General features: G+C 41.8%; 1 pseudogene; it reads right to left on the reverse strand.

Moving 5' to 3' along the window:
* Positions 1–10,283: 10,283 nt before the first annotated feature.
* LOC114691050 lies at positions 10,284–13,997 on the reverse strand (annotated as a pseudogene).
* Positions 13,998–14,239: the final 242 nt, after the last annotated feature.

Genomic DNA, 14,239 nt, shown 5'->3' on the forward strand with positions numbered 1-14,239 from the left:
CGCAGAGCGAGGGATTTGCTTCTGGTGTGTATAGGGAGGAAGGCGAGTTCTGGGGGTAGGGGCAGGGTTCCCCGGACACCGTAAGAGCTTCTCTCCAAATCTTGTCCTCAGCAGCAGCCCCGATTTTTGTTAAGTAAGAAAAGTGTGTGGGAAATCCTACAGGGGGCATAGAAGAGAAGTTGAACATATCAGGAAGTTAGCCATGTTCAGGACATAATGATAACCGAGGATTCCTTAGCAGGAAAAAGGGAAGGGGCAAGCTTCTGAGATGTTGCCAGGTTCTCCTGAGCTGGTGGGAGCCACACAGGCCTGTTCACTTGTGGTGATCCACTGGGAGCTAAGGAGTTGTGTCTCTTTCTGAGTTATACTTCATTTAAGATGCTCATTGAAGAATTAAAGAATATTGAATACATTTAACCTATGCACTATTGGAAATGTTAAAGGAATTTCAGTGAGTTACCACGGGCTAAATAGAAGTCCATTTTTAAAATCATGGAGAATGGCCTGGGATTTCAGCTCAGTTGGTGGCGTGCTTTTCTGGAATTCATGAAGCCCTGGGTTCCTCGGCACTGCACATAGCCACACCCTTGGAGTCTCAGCTCTGGGAATGTAGAGGCAGGAGGATTAGAAGGTCAAGGTCATTCTTGGCCACACAGTGAGTTCAAGTCTAGGCTAGGATATATGATACCATCTCAAAAATAAAGGAAGAAAATATAAAAAGATATTATTACATTTTTGGCTGTCTGGGAAGTAAAGTAAGAGTTACAAATGGAAGCTTAAAATGTAAGGAAAATATTATTCGGCTATAAAAAGCAATGAAGTGCTGATTTGTGCGACAAAATGGATGTCCTACTAGCACGTCAGGCTGCATAAAGTGAACACAAAAGACAGCAGAGGATTCCATTTTTGTGGAATGGCAGGCATAGGCAAGTTCACAGGCTATAGAGATCAGATTGGTGACTGGCAGAGCAGGAGGGAATGGGGAACAACAGTTCAATGGGTAGTTAAAAGAGAGCCATGGAAACATCTGGGGAGACACAAAGGATCCTCCACATCAGGAACACACCCGCCACCCCTACCCTGTCCACTTTGAAATGCTCTTATGTGAATTTTACCTTAATTAAAAACCTAAGGAAGGTTATATTTAGAAAATCAAAGTTTCATACATTCCATAGCATTTTTTTTAAACTTCTAGGTGTGTGTGTGTGTGTGTGTGTGTGTGTGTGTGCGCGCGCGCGCGCGCGCGCGCGCGCGCCCAAATTATACTCAATAGTACACAAAGCCATCAGACTTTCTTTTAGCTTTTAACGTGGGCTACAGGGGCTATTACTAGGGTCACGTTTGTGGATGGGTGTGGGAATGGGAGTTTTGTTCCACACGCTATCTAAGATGGTTTACTGCCTCAGTGGGTCTAATTTCATAGTTCTCTAGAGAAGAGAGCATTGAATAAAGCAGAGGGAAATGTAACTGATGTAGTTTAGGGAACCGTTTGTTCTTTCCTCCTGCCATTTGTTCAACCTGAACTTGATCCATTTGATATGGTCTCTCTGAAATAAACTCACTGCCAGGAAGGAGCATCTACAAACATCCTTTGATAACTCTTTAAGTTCAAAGAGTAGCATTTACAGGAAGACCTTCATAATGACAATAATGACTTCCTACACAAGTAGGTGTTCTTTGGTCCTTCTAGAGATGGACATTGAATTCACTTTCAGATTTAACTGGAGATGCTTGCTACCTTAGCACAGGAAGTTATCTTGGTCATAGCGGGATGGGTTGAGCATTTCTGTAATTTTCAGAAGAAGAGAATAATTCTATAATACATCTGCTTGAAAACTCTTCCCAGAATCTGCAGATCATCAGGGACCATCACCTGAAGTGTGAACTCGGAGTAACTACAGCTGGACACTGATACTAATTTGCAACTAACTTACAGGTCTGAACACAAGAAGATGGCCATTCTGATAAAGGCCAGTCTAATAGTAGAGGATGCCCTCATTCTCCTCAGCTTCGCTTGGATTGCATTTGCTATCAGAGCTTGATCTGAAGTCTAATTAGGTTAGAGTTGATAGATACAATAAATAAAGTACAATGCACTCAATTAAACTGAAAGTCAGAGCAATGAAGAGATTTCTAGTATAAATGTTTTCCATGTGTTGCTTGCAAGATACTTAGATTTTAAAAACTCTAAGCCAAACTTTTACTGGCCATCCTTTATTTTATTGGACAATCCTAAATGTATGTGTGTGTGTGAAAGAAAGATATAAACACACACACACACACACACACACAGAGAGAGAGAGAGAGAGAGAGAGAGAGAGAGAGAGAGAGAGAGAGAGAGAGAGACTGATTAATGCTCAGAGAAAACAAAGCTTCCCCAGTTTATATGATCTATCATGCTAAGACAGCTTAGTGGCTCATTTATCCTAACACCCAACAAAGAGGTGAAACAATAATCTGAAATTTGGGGTTTCCTTTATTGTGACTTTCTTCCCAGCCTTCCTGTACTGCCTCCATCTTTTCTGCTTTATAGCTTAGGGATTTCTAGTCAACCTCATCTGCCCCACTTTGTGGTCATCTCCATGGTTTACATCCTCTGGTGAATCTGTCTCCCTCTTGCTGTTTTCTTAGGAGGCCCCTGAGGTTTCATTTTGTTGAAGAGTTTTCTCAACCCAAGCAGAAAGTACACTAAGACTGTTAACCACCTGGACCAGGTGCAGGGAGGGGGGCAGCGAAAACGTGAAGCAAATGAAAAGGGGGACAATCTGTCTCACTTGCTGCTGTTTGTCATGTATCACACAAAATGGGACCTGCTGTGTCTGTGATATTTGCTGCAGGAGCAAGCTTTGTGTAAACTGGGTGAGCCACTTTCCAGAGTAAATACATATAATCTCTACTGAAGGCCACTGGGAAGTTCTAATGGAAAAAAAAAAGGGTATGAATAATACTTTATAAAATGATAAGAGCCATGATTATAAGAATTATTTTTCCTCTTGCAAGACCACAACTGATACAGACTTTGAGCTCTTTCAAAGAAATACTATCAATATATTCTCTCTACCTCCACTTTGACCTCAGCCACTAGTCCCAAAAGTGTTGACTGCTAAGGAAACTTCATCAAGCACATCACATGCCACCTCCGGCATAAATCACGGGACCTTTCCATTCCCAGGGTCACTCTGCTTTAGGAATCACATGATGATCCAGGAGAAACAGGGATGAGGGTTTTTTGTTTTTTTTTTTTAAGCTACCTTGAGTCTCTAGAAAATTACAACATTTCAGATGTATGAAAAGAAGTACTCGGGAGTTAAACACCAGAAAACATCTATCAAAACACAAAAGAAGTGACAGATTACTTTATAACATGCAGAAAAAATATGCATTTGAATGATCAGCATGAAATATGTGGGGAGGGGGAAGAAAACATTTCTAGGTGGTAAGCAGGAGATGGGTGACTACCTCATTCTTGGACTAAATCTTCCCAGACAAGGAACTTTAGGGGACTCAAAGACGATTGTGAAGTTCCTTTCCTTCTCTTACTAGCTTTTTGGATTTTTGCTTTTAACAAAGCACCACAACCCTGATGGCTACATCCATCATCCTGGAGACCTCCTGCTATATTTTGCTTTCTTTTGTTTTTAAAACATTCTTCTTGTTTTCTCACCTCTCCAGCTCCATGGAGAGAAACTGTGTCTCCTATCTGTTTCTTTAAAAAATGTAATAATACTTTTTATTTTTTGAAAACTTCATACATTTATACAATGCATATGGATCATATACACCCACTACTACCTCCCTCCAATGCTCTCTAGTCTCCCTCCCAATTTCATGCCTGTTTGTATTCTTACAGCCCTTGCATTTCATGCAGTTTTGCAAACCCAAGATACACTAATTCTGTTTCTGAAAAAAGAGAATATGTCTCTCAGGAGCCCTTGTTGGAGGGTCCCTCACACCTGCTTGACATCATGTGTCAGTGTGATGGTTTGAATGACAAATGCCCCCATGGGCTCATGCATTTGAACTCTTCTTGGTTTGGTCCCCAATTGATGGAGTTGTTTGGGGAGGTTCTGGGCATGGAAGCCTGCTGGAGGAAGTCCCTCACTGGGGGTGGATTTTGAGTTTATAGCCTTGCTACATTTCTAGTTTACACTCTGCTTCCTGTGGGTGTGGATGAGACATGATCTCTCAGTTTCCTGCTCCTACTGCCATGCTTTTCCTGCCATTATGGACATCTAGTCCTCTGGAATCATGAGTCAAATAAACTCCTTCTTTAGGTGCCTTTGACATGTTACTTTGTCACAGAAGTAAAGAGGTAACTAATTCAGTCAGTATTTGCTACCAGTGAAGGATTAGATCATAGGTTAAACAGATGCACACAAAAACCAAATCTTCCATTCATGTGTGAGTGCTAGGTAAAAGTAGACATTAATGGAGGAGCCAGGAGAAGGAGGTCCTATGGACAGCCCAAGGGCTATTTCTTGTTTGTTTAGCCTGCCAGTCTATTGAAAATCCTGGTCTTAATTTGCATTATAAAACCTCAACTACAAAAAAAAAATATTAACAAGGGTGGAATGATGGCTCCATGGTTAAGAGTATTGACTATTTTCTTGCAGAGGACCTGGGTTCGGTTCCCAGCACCCACAGGCAGGTCACAATTTTCTGTTATTCCAGTTCCAGGAGATCCAATGCTTTCTTCTAGCCTCCATGGACACCAAACACACACACGGTACATATCCATAGATACAAAATAAAAATAAATAAATCTTTAAAATAAATAACAAATGTCAGGGCTGGAGAAACGGCTCTGCAGTTAAGAATGCTTGCTGCTCTTTAAGAAGATGTGGGTTTCATAGTCTGCATCCAAATGGTGGCTCACAAGCATTTGTGGCTCCACTTCCAGGGGATCTGATGCCCTGTCTGAAGTCAGAGACTTCCTCAAGCATTGCACACACGAGGTGTGCATACATACATGAAGGCAAAATACTCACACATATAAAAATAATATAAGCAAACCTAAAACTAAAAATGTCTTAGCTGACAGACAGTCATTAGACTGATCATGGGACTTGAGCATTCTCAAAAAGGACTTAACTGGAAGCAACCCAGAAAACTAAACCTACTCAAGGCTGTAGATTAGTCACTCCTGTCAGGGCGAAAACCAAGTTGCCAGGGCACGTGCTTCCCCTTCTTGTGGACTTCTCCAGAGGAGCATGAGAACAAAGAACCTGAAAGAGACATCTGGTCCACCATGATTTGGAAGGGAAAAAGTGTGACCTTACTTCACCAATATGCCACCTGCCTCATAAATATTCATTAAAAAATACAAGACCCTTATAGGGCAGCTCACTCCAGTCTCTCCTTAGAGTGCTTCCCTTGCTTTGTTAAATAAACTTCTGCTTAAACTGGCTGTGTATCTCAACACCCCCCTCACAACATGGGCAAAAATAATAGAACATCTAGTTCTATTAAAAATGAAAGAGCTAAGCTTTAATATTTAGCACATGATTGACACTGACAGCTTGCCTTGGTTCATGACATTTGTTGACAGTGGTATCCCAGGGAGAGAGAATTCTACTTAAAGCCAGTGATCTGGCATTGACACTGACCTCCATTCTCTTTCACTCTATTGCATCGAGTTCTGACATGTTGCAATTTGCATGTAAACAGTTACATGGATTTACTGATTCCCTTATTTAATTTTAATCCACAGAAATGAACTGAAGGCTTTAAAATATTCCTGCAGAGAGGCCATGAATTGAGTTGAATTTTAATAATAATGCACAAGGAAGCAAGGGGTTGGTGGGGCCGATCCTTTTCCTCCAGAATAAACTGAGTGACAAATTGTGGGTGAGGACAGTGGTAAGCTAATAGAGTAAATGGATTTCTCTTGCTTAAAGATATTTTGTTTGCAATGGCAAGAAAAATTATATGACCATATTTAGTAGTATAGGCATATTGCAAAAACTAACTACAAATATTTTGCAATTATAAGCTGAAAGGAATGTTATTAATAAGGATACGCAGCCAGCTGGGTATAGTGGGATACACCTTTAATCCTAACACCCTCTTAATCCCAGCACTCAGAAATGTAGCAAAACCAGATGAAACGCAACAAAAGTATGCAATTGACAAAGCATGCTGCAGCCCTGCAGCCTCCTTCTCCCTGGCAGCTGTGAGCAAGCAAGAGAACTGTGAAATAGACCCTTATTTTTGTCTAGTGCCTTGGCACATAGGCTAGGTCAGCTAGATTCCATGGTAGGGAGCTCACCCACACCCCTGAGAAACACCTTTGTCCTCTGGAATTGGAGGCTTTCTCTCTTTCTCTTCAAGTCCCTATTATTATATATGGCCCTGGTTTGATACCAGTAATTCCAATATTCCAGGAACTAGACAGTCTGTCTCTTTTTCTTCAGGACCCCCAGGGTTTGTGGCAGCTATCTCTTTTAATACTCTCGTATTTCAGAGCCTCATTATGGCTGGCTATGGCCATGATCCTGTAACCCTCGTAATAGTGTCTCTCTGAAAGGTAATTTCCTATTATCCCCTTTCTCCAAACCTGATTTCTTTAGTAATTTCTAACACATGCCAGAGGGGGGTCTCATAGCCTGGCAAACACACATGTGCATCTTTCCCCAAATTCACACTCAATGACACACACACTATTGCCTGAACTTAGCCTTGAATGAAGGATTTAGACCAAAGACATCAGAAAACACACACACACACACACACACACACACACACAGAGAGAGAGAGAGAGAGAGAGAGAGAGAGAGAGAGAGACAGAGACAGAGAGACAGAGAGACAGAGAGAGAGACATGGTGTGTGTATTTGTGTGGCTACATATGTATGTATGGAGGCCAGAGGTCAATCTTGGTTGCTATTCCCCAGGCACCATCTATGTTTTTCTTTTTTTGAATCTGACTCTCACTGGGTTTCTATTAGGGTTTCTATTGCTGTGAAGATACACCATGACCATGGCAACTCTTTTTTTTTTAAACAACATTTTTTTTATAATTTATTTATCTGTATTTTATGTACATTGGTGGTTTGCCTGAATATATGTCTGTGTGATGGTGTTGGATACCCTGGAACAGGAGTTATAGACAGTTGTGAGCTGCCATGTGGGTGGTAGGAATTGAACCCAGGTCCTCTGGAAGAGCAGCCAACACTCATAACCACTGAGCCAACTCTCTAGCCCCATCACAACAACTCTTATAAAGGAAAACATTTAATTGAGGTGGCAGCTTACAGTTCAGAGGTTCAGTCCATTATTATCAAGATGCGGAGCATGGTGGTGTGCAGGCAGACATGGTGCTGGCTACATTTTTATCAGAAGATAACAGGAAGTGTACTCAATATCACACTGAGCAAAGCTTGAGCATATCTGAGACCTCATAGCCTGCCTTCACAGTGACACATTCCTCCAACAAGGCCACACCTACTTCAACAAGGCCACACCTACTTCAACAAAACCACACCTCCTCATAGTGCCACTCCCTTTGGAGGCCAAGTTCTCTCAAACTGCCACACTGGGCGAGGCTGCCTCTCTCAGGCCTTCCCTGTGCTGGGTAAATGTGTGCTACCACATTTGGCTACTAGATCACCCCATGTCTAGTTCACTTTGGTTTACCCAATTGGACACTTAGAGTATCTTCTTGTTTCCACTGTGTCAACTCATGCTTTTCTACCATTTGCTTGCTGCACCATAGGCAGAAAAAAAATTTAAAAATCTCATTTAAATTTACTTTAATTTTTAAAAATTTAAAATGTGAGCCAGATGAGATTTCCATGTTAAAATACCTTGATTTCCATTGTTTTGAGGAATAAGAATCCAAATGTGTCTGTGGTGATATTGTAAATATCTAATAAACTTATCTGGGGTCAGAGAAAAGAACAGCCACTAGATGGGCATAGAGGCCAGAAAATGGTGGCATACACACCTTTAATTCTAGCATTCCAAAGGCAGAAATCTGTCTGGATCTCTGTGAGTTCAAAGCCACAATGGAAACAGCCAGGCATAGTTGACACACGCCTTTAATCCCAGGAAGTGATGGCAGAAAGCAGAAAGGTATTTAAGGCGTGAGGACAAGGAACTAGAGCCTGGTTAAGCTTTCAGGCTTTTGAGCAGCACAGTTCAGCTGAGATTCATGTTGGATGAGGACTCAGAGGCTTCCAGTCTGAGGAAACAGGATCAGCTGAGGAATTGGCCAGGTGAGGTGGCTGTGGCTTGTTCTGCTTCTTTGATCTTCCAGCATTCACCCCAATACCCAGATCCAGATTTGTTTTTATTAATAAAACCTTTTAAGATTCATGCTACATGTGTCCCTATGTTTTATCTGTTTTTACTTGATTCCTGAGACCAGTCCTTGAACAACGGTGCTGCACTTGGATGGCACGATTAGGTGTATGTTCCATACACATTTCCTCAACTTCTGGATACGATTTGCTTCAGTCACCCAAGTGGGAGTTAGCATAATCACATGCTCTTTACTGGTATTGTAGCTTCCCTGTATTATTTCCCATGCCCTTTTAAAAGATTTATACCTTTTTAAAATGTTGCTTGCACTTAAATGCTTGTGTGGTAGTTTAAATGTAATTGGCCCCCATAAGTTCATAGGGACTGGCATTATTAGGATGTATGATCTTGTTGGAGTAGATGTGGGCTTGTTGGAGGAGCTTTGACATTGTGGGGATGGGTTTTGATGTCTCCTATGCTCAAGCTATGTCCAGTGAAACATACAGATCAACATGGAAAACTCTCAGCTCCTTCTCCAGCACCAAGTCTGCCTGCATGGCTCCATGTCCCACCACATTGATAATGGACTAAACCTCTGAACTGTAAGCCAGCCCCAATTAAATGTTTTCTCCTATAAGTGTTGCCATGGTCATTGTGTCTCTTCACAGCAATAGAAACTCTAACTAAGACAACTTGTGTCAATGACAGTTTCCAACAAACTCAAAGTACCAAAAGAATGTGCTGCATCGCGGTCTATAACTTTCTATCCTTCCAATCTGCATCTCAGCCCTCAAGTCCCCTTCATGGTACTCTGGTACAATTCTTAACACTGAATCCAATCTTGATCAGTTGTCAAGTCTAGATAGTGGTAATGGCAGTAGGCAGATTCCTGGATGTTAGAACGTTTTTGTTCTCTATTCTCTCCCTCTCCTTTCCCACCCTGCAAACTTCACACACAAACACAACAAAAGAAAATAGAATGACCTAAGACACAGTTTGAGGCTATCATAAGTAACAAGTGAGAGAATGAGAAAAATCAATGGTGATTTTTTTTATTTTAACTTTTAACTTGAACAACAGGGAAGCCAACAGAGCTCTTGCTAATTCTGAAAGGCTGAGGAGGCACACATTTGGGGGTAAAAACATCAAGAATTATGTCTTCAACATTTTATGTTCAAAATGTCAGTCATTCAAGTGAAGCGATTAAGTAGCTGGTTTAAGATACAAATCCATACTCTAAGAAGAATTCTGGCTTGAGATATAAATTTAGGACTTAATAACATTAATTTAGGTGTCAAATGAGAGATAACATTTAAAGCCAGTGGTCTAAACTTCTAGTTCTAATATTTCTAGAAGAGATTTCTACCCTGGTGCCAAATATTTTCTATTTCACAGTCCAGAACTACTCTTTCTGCCCTGCTTGCTGCCTCCTGGAAAATGTGTCTTGGTCTGTTTTCTGATACTATAAGCTTGGTAGCTTATCAAGTCAAGAGATAAGTCTGGTTCATAATTCTGGTGGCTGGAGGTCCATGCACATCCTGGAAGGGTCCTCTGGCTAGGTCCTAACATGGTAGAGAAACAAAAGAAAGGAATAGGCTACACCCATTAAGAGCTAGTGCTTGTGTAGCCCTGCTTCATAACAAGCTGCTCCTCAGAAACTCAATCTAGTCCTGTAAGAGACCTCAACCCACTCTGCAAACCCCTAGGTAATGGACCTCATGATCTAATCATCTGCCATTAGGCTCCATTTCCTAATGTTTCTACTACTCTAACACCATATGTTGGGATTCAAGCATCCAAAACATGAAATTCTGCAGCGCAAAGCACATTTAAACCATAGCAAAATGTATGTGTGTATAGAGCCATCAGAGGGCTCCCAGTCCCGGTTTGGTGGAGTACCATTTGTGAGGCCTCTGGCCTCACTCGCAGGATACAAGAGAGAAGCAGAATGAGGAGGAGTGCTGGTAGTCCCCTCTGGAGCCAGCTCACAGGTTTCTGGTTCCCTCTCAAGATGGCTTCCTATGCTCACCTCTTCTGAATCCCATCACCTTCCTTTTTCCTTCTCTGGCTCAGGGCTCAGTGAGTAACAGCTCAGCTGAAGCCCCGGCACTGCAGAAACGTCCACGGTCCCCTGTGTCCTGCTCAGACGTTTGTAAATAGCCCATCTATTGGATGAATGTTCATCAAATCATCCTAAATTAGAACTCTGCCCTGAGCCAGGTGGTGGTGGCACACACCTTTAATCCCAGCACTTGGGAGGCAGAGGCAGGCAGATGTCTGTGAGTTTGAGGCCAGGCTGGGCTACAGAGTGAGTTCCAGGAAAGGTGCAAAACTACACAGAGACACCCTGTCTCGAAAAATAAACCAAACCAACCAACCAAACAACAACAACAAAAAACCAAACAACAACAACAAAAATAACCCTGTGCCCTGAGTTTCCTCTTAGGACCCTGGATAACACACCTACCTTTCTCCTCTTTGGAATCATACCAAAACAGTAAGAGCAACGAACAAAAGGACACACCATCCTGTCGTTTATAACCACAAACTGCACTTCTTAGAAGAGCGGGGGTGGGGGTGGGGTAGGGGGGATGGGGGTGGGGAGCAGTAAATGAATTGGTAAAGCTTAAAAAAGCCAGGCAGGGAAAGCACCATGTTCTCTGGGAGGCAGAGAAAGAGGCAAAGGATGAAAACAGGAAGATGACTTATGAGGTTCTATAGCCTGTTACAGATCCAGGTACTCACTGGACTCACTGTCAGCCCAGTTCATGCAATACAGGAGGTCTATTTCCTAGAGAAACCAAACGAGAGAGAGTCGTGATTGGCATGCAAAGAGGAGGCTCCAAGAGAAATATTTCAGGGAAACTCGAATGGATCAATTTCCTGACAAATTTTGCTGTATAGAAAAGTCTTTCCAATGACTCTTCCAGTTCTCTGGGTTTTCACCAGACAGTTTGTAAGTTCAAAGACTATTAGCAAAAGAAAACACAAGTATATTTTAGACCACAGGCAAAACCGAAAGAACAATGATGTATCTACGGGATCAGGACTAAATTGCATCTTCCTAAAACTAAACGAGAGTTTAGCATAGTGCTATCATGAAATGAAAGCAGATGGCTTGGGAGGTCCTGTGACTAAAGGGGAACCTACTTCTATTGTTTTGCTAAATGGACACGTTGAAAAACTGCCTTCTAAACGTTTGCACAGCAGTGCTGCGCTCCATCTTGGCCAGAGTAGCTTCTTCCTAGAGTGAGGATCTGTTAATGAAGCGGCTCATAGCCACCTGACACACTAAGCATGAGGGACTGTAGGGTGCTCCGCCCTGAAGGGGACATCCATATCAACAATGCCCTTCCACGCATGGCTCGGAGAACCTCAAGAGAGAAGGGTAGAAAGAATTCAAAAACTAGAGGATTGACAAAGCACCATGAAATGCTGTCTTCTGGACATGGCCAACTCACTGCAGCTGTGGTTATCTGTATGAGACCTGCACAAGATCAAGTCCACCAGATCCTTTAACATTTTAGCAGGGGGCACTAGCTGGTTACAAAAAAAAAAAAAAAAAGGTAGAGGATGTTGGAAGGGGACTCACTGGGGGTGTTTAGGAGGGGAGTGAGAGGAGCAAGTTGGAGTTGGGTACAATCAAGATGCATTGTATTATAACATGTTTGAAAATGTCAAAGAACAAATAAAATAAATTTGAAAAAAAAAATGAACATAGACTATGACCCACCAATTCCACATAAATATATTCCGTTTTAGCTTCAAGTTCTAGCAGGAATGTTGAGTGACTTAGCTGTGGTTGTCCTGAACCTGTGAGATATAGTAGTGTCCCCAAAGCTCCATTGTTCATGCTAAATTTATGGCAGTCATCCTTTGCCACATTTAGGGAATATTTTTTCTTCTCTATTTTAGCATGAGGGGTTTTATATGTTAATCAGAAACAAGGGTTGAATTTGAGAAGACCTTGAAAAGCATAAATCAATGTCAACTTCAATTTCCTCATTTGTTAATGTAGAGAATTACAAGCAAAGGTCTCCAAATGTTGCTTTATCCTATATTCCTGGGACTAAATCATGCAGGGTGGGAGTGGACATTTTCTTGATAATATATTATTTAGCATAGTCATTTGCACTCCTGGCTCTGTGATTTTTCTTGCTCTATCTGTCTGTGTAACAAGTTGGGAGGCTTTCCATCTTTTCTCTATTTCTGAAATAATTTATATGAAGTCAGAATTATCTATTCCTCGAATGTTTGACAGAACTTGCCTATAAATTGTCTGTGACTGTAGCGTTTAAACAATAGATATTTGATTGCCTGTTAAATTATTTTTATAGGTATTGAATTATTCAGTTTTTTCACCTTTTCTGTCTACTCAAGTCAATAGGAAATTTTTATATTTTCCTGGAAAATAATCAATTTAATCAATATTTTCAAATACAATGCTATAAAATTTATACAATCTATTTTAATTTTAAAACCCACTGCTAAAACTTTAGTTTATTCACTGTTTTTCCTTAGGGAAAACCCCTGTTTTCTCCCCATCTCCTCCCCTCCAGATGGCCTCAAGTACCCTGGGGTAACCTTGAACTCACTGAGTACCCAAGGATAATCTTGAGCTTCTTATCCTCCTGCCTCTGTCTTCTGAGTACTGACATTACAGATGGGTGACACCACTCCTGATTTATGGGATAGTAGGGATTGAACCCAGGCCTTCATGTCTTCTAGGAAAGCATTCTACCACTGAACTACATGCCTAACTGCTACTTTTTCCTCTTTTATGTTTTAAAGAATTTCCAAAATTGTTTTAATTTAATGATATTTATATTTATTTTATTCTTTTAAAATAATTCAGGCTTTTTTTATTGACCAGGCCATATTTTATGTTTCATCAAATTTCTACTTTATTTATTTATTTATTTTATTTATTTATTTTTTTTACAGACTGGATTCATTTTATTTCTCTTGTATAAAAACCTTTATGTGGTAACCACAGCTGGAGCCTCAATCCTCTGAACTGAAACTCTGGTGTGGGGTTTCACAAGATGGCCAGTGAATTCCTGATGAGACTTGGTGAATACATTTTCTTTTACAGAGGTCTGGGGTGGGGGGGGGGGAATGGAGGGGAGGAAGCAGGACAAGTAGCTGTAGGTCTTGGAAATGGCATTAACAGTGGCCTTGGCAAAGGTGCCCAGGGTGGCAGTGCAGCCCCTGGCTGACGTGCAGCGGTCATCCATACTGGCCACCATCAGTAGCTTCTTGGGCTCAGGGGTAGTGCCTCTGCGGGCAGTGCCTCTGGGGGCAGGGATGAGACGTACCAACACAGGGCCACAGCGGCCTGTCACTTTGCACAAAACAGTGTGGGGCTGTGACAATCTTGTTCCCCCAGTAGCCTCTTCATACAGAGATGGAAAGCTTGGCCAAGATGATGGCCCCTCGGATGGCAGTGGCTACCTCCTTGGAGCACTTAATACCAAGACCAACATGACCTTGTAGTCCCCAATAGCAACAAAAGCCTTAAGCCTGATCTGCTGCCCAGTCTGCTTCTACGCTGGCAAGATCTTTAAAACCTCGTCCTTTAGGGATGCCCCCAGGGAAAAAAATCAATAATTTTGGATTCCTTAATGGGCAGTGAGGACAGGTAGATCTCCTCCAGAGACTTGATCTTCATGTCCTTGACCAGACCGTCTAGCTTGGTGATAGGGACCCACTCCTTGTCTTTAGCTTCACCTCCACTGAGCCCCAAAGCCTGGACCATGGCTGCAGCCTTTACCGCAACTGTCACCCCTAAAACCACTGCCAAATCCTCTGCAGAAGCCTCCTAATCTTGCCACCTCCCACCCTCATTCCACCCCAGCACCAGCGTCATCTACCATTTGGTGTTTTCCCAAAGAAGAAGAAGAAGAAGCCAAAATTCTACTTTTATTTTCCTATTTTTCCTCTATTTTTTTTGTTCTATCCAAGTTTTCTATGGTGAATGGCTAGTTCATTTATTTTAAA

This window comes from Peromyscus leucopus, chromosome 3 (genome assembly GCF_004664715.2).
Source record: "Peromyscus leucopus breed LL Stock chromosome 3, UCI_PerLeu_2.1, whole genome shotgun sequence".
Classification (NCBI taxonomy): domain Eukaryota; kingdom Metazoa; phylum Chordata; class Mammalia; order Rodentia; family Cricetidae; genus Peromyscus; species Peromyscus leucopus.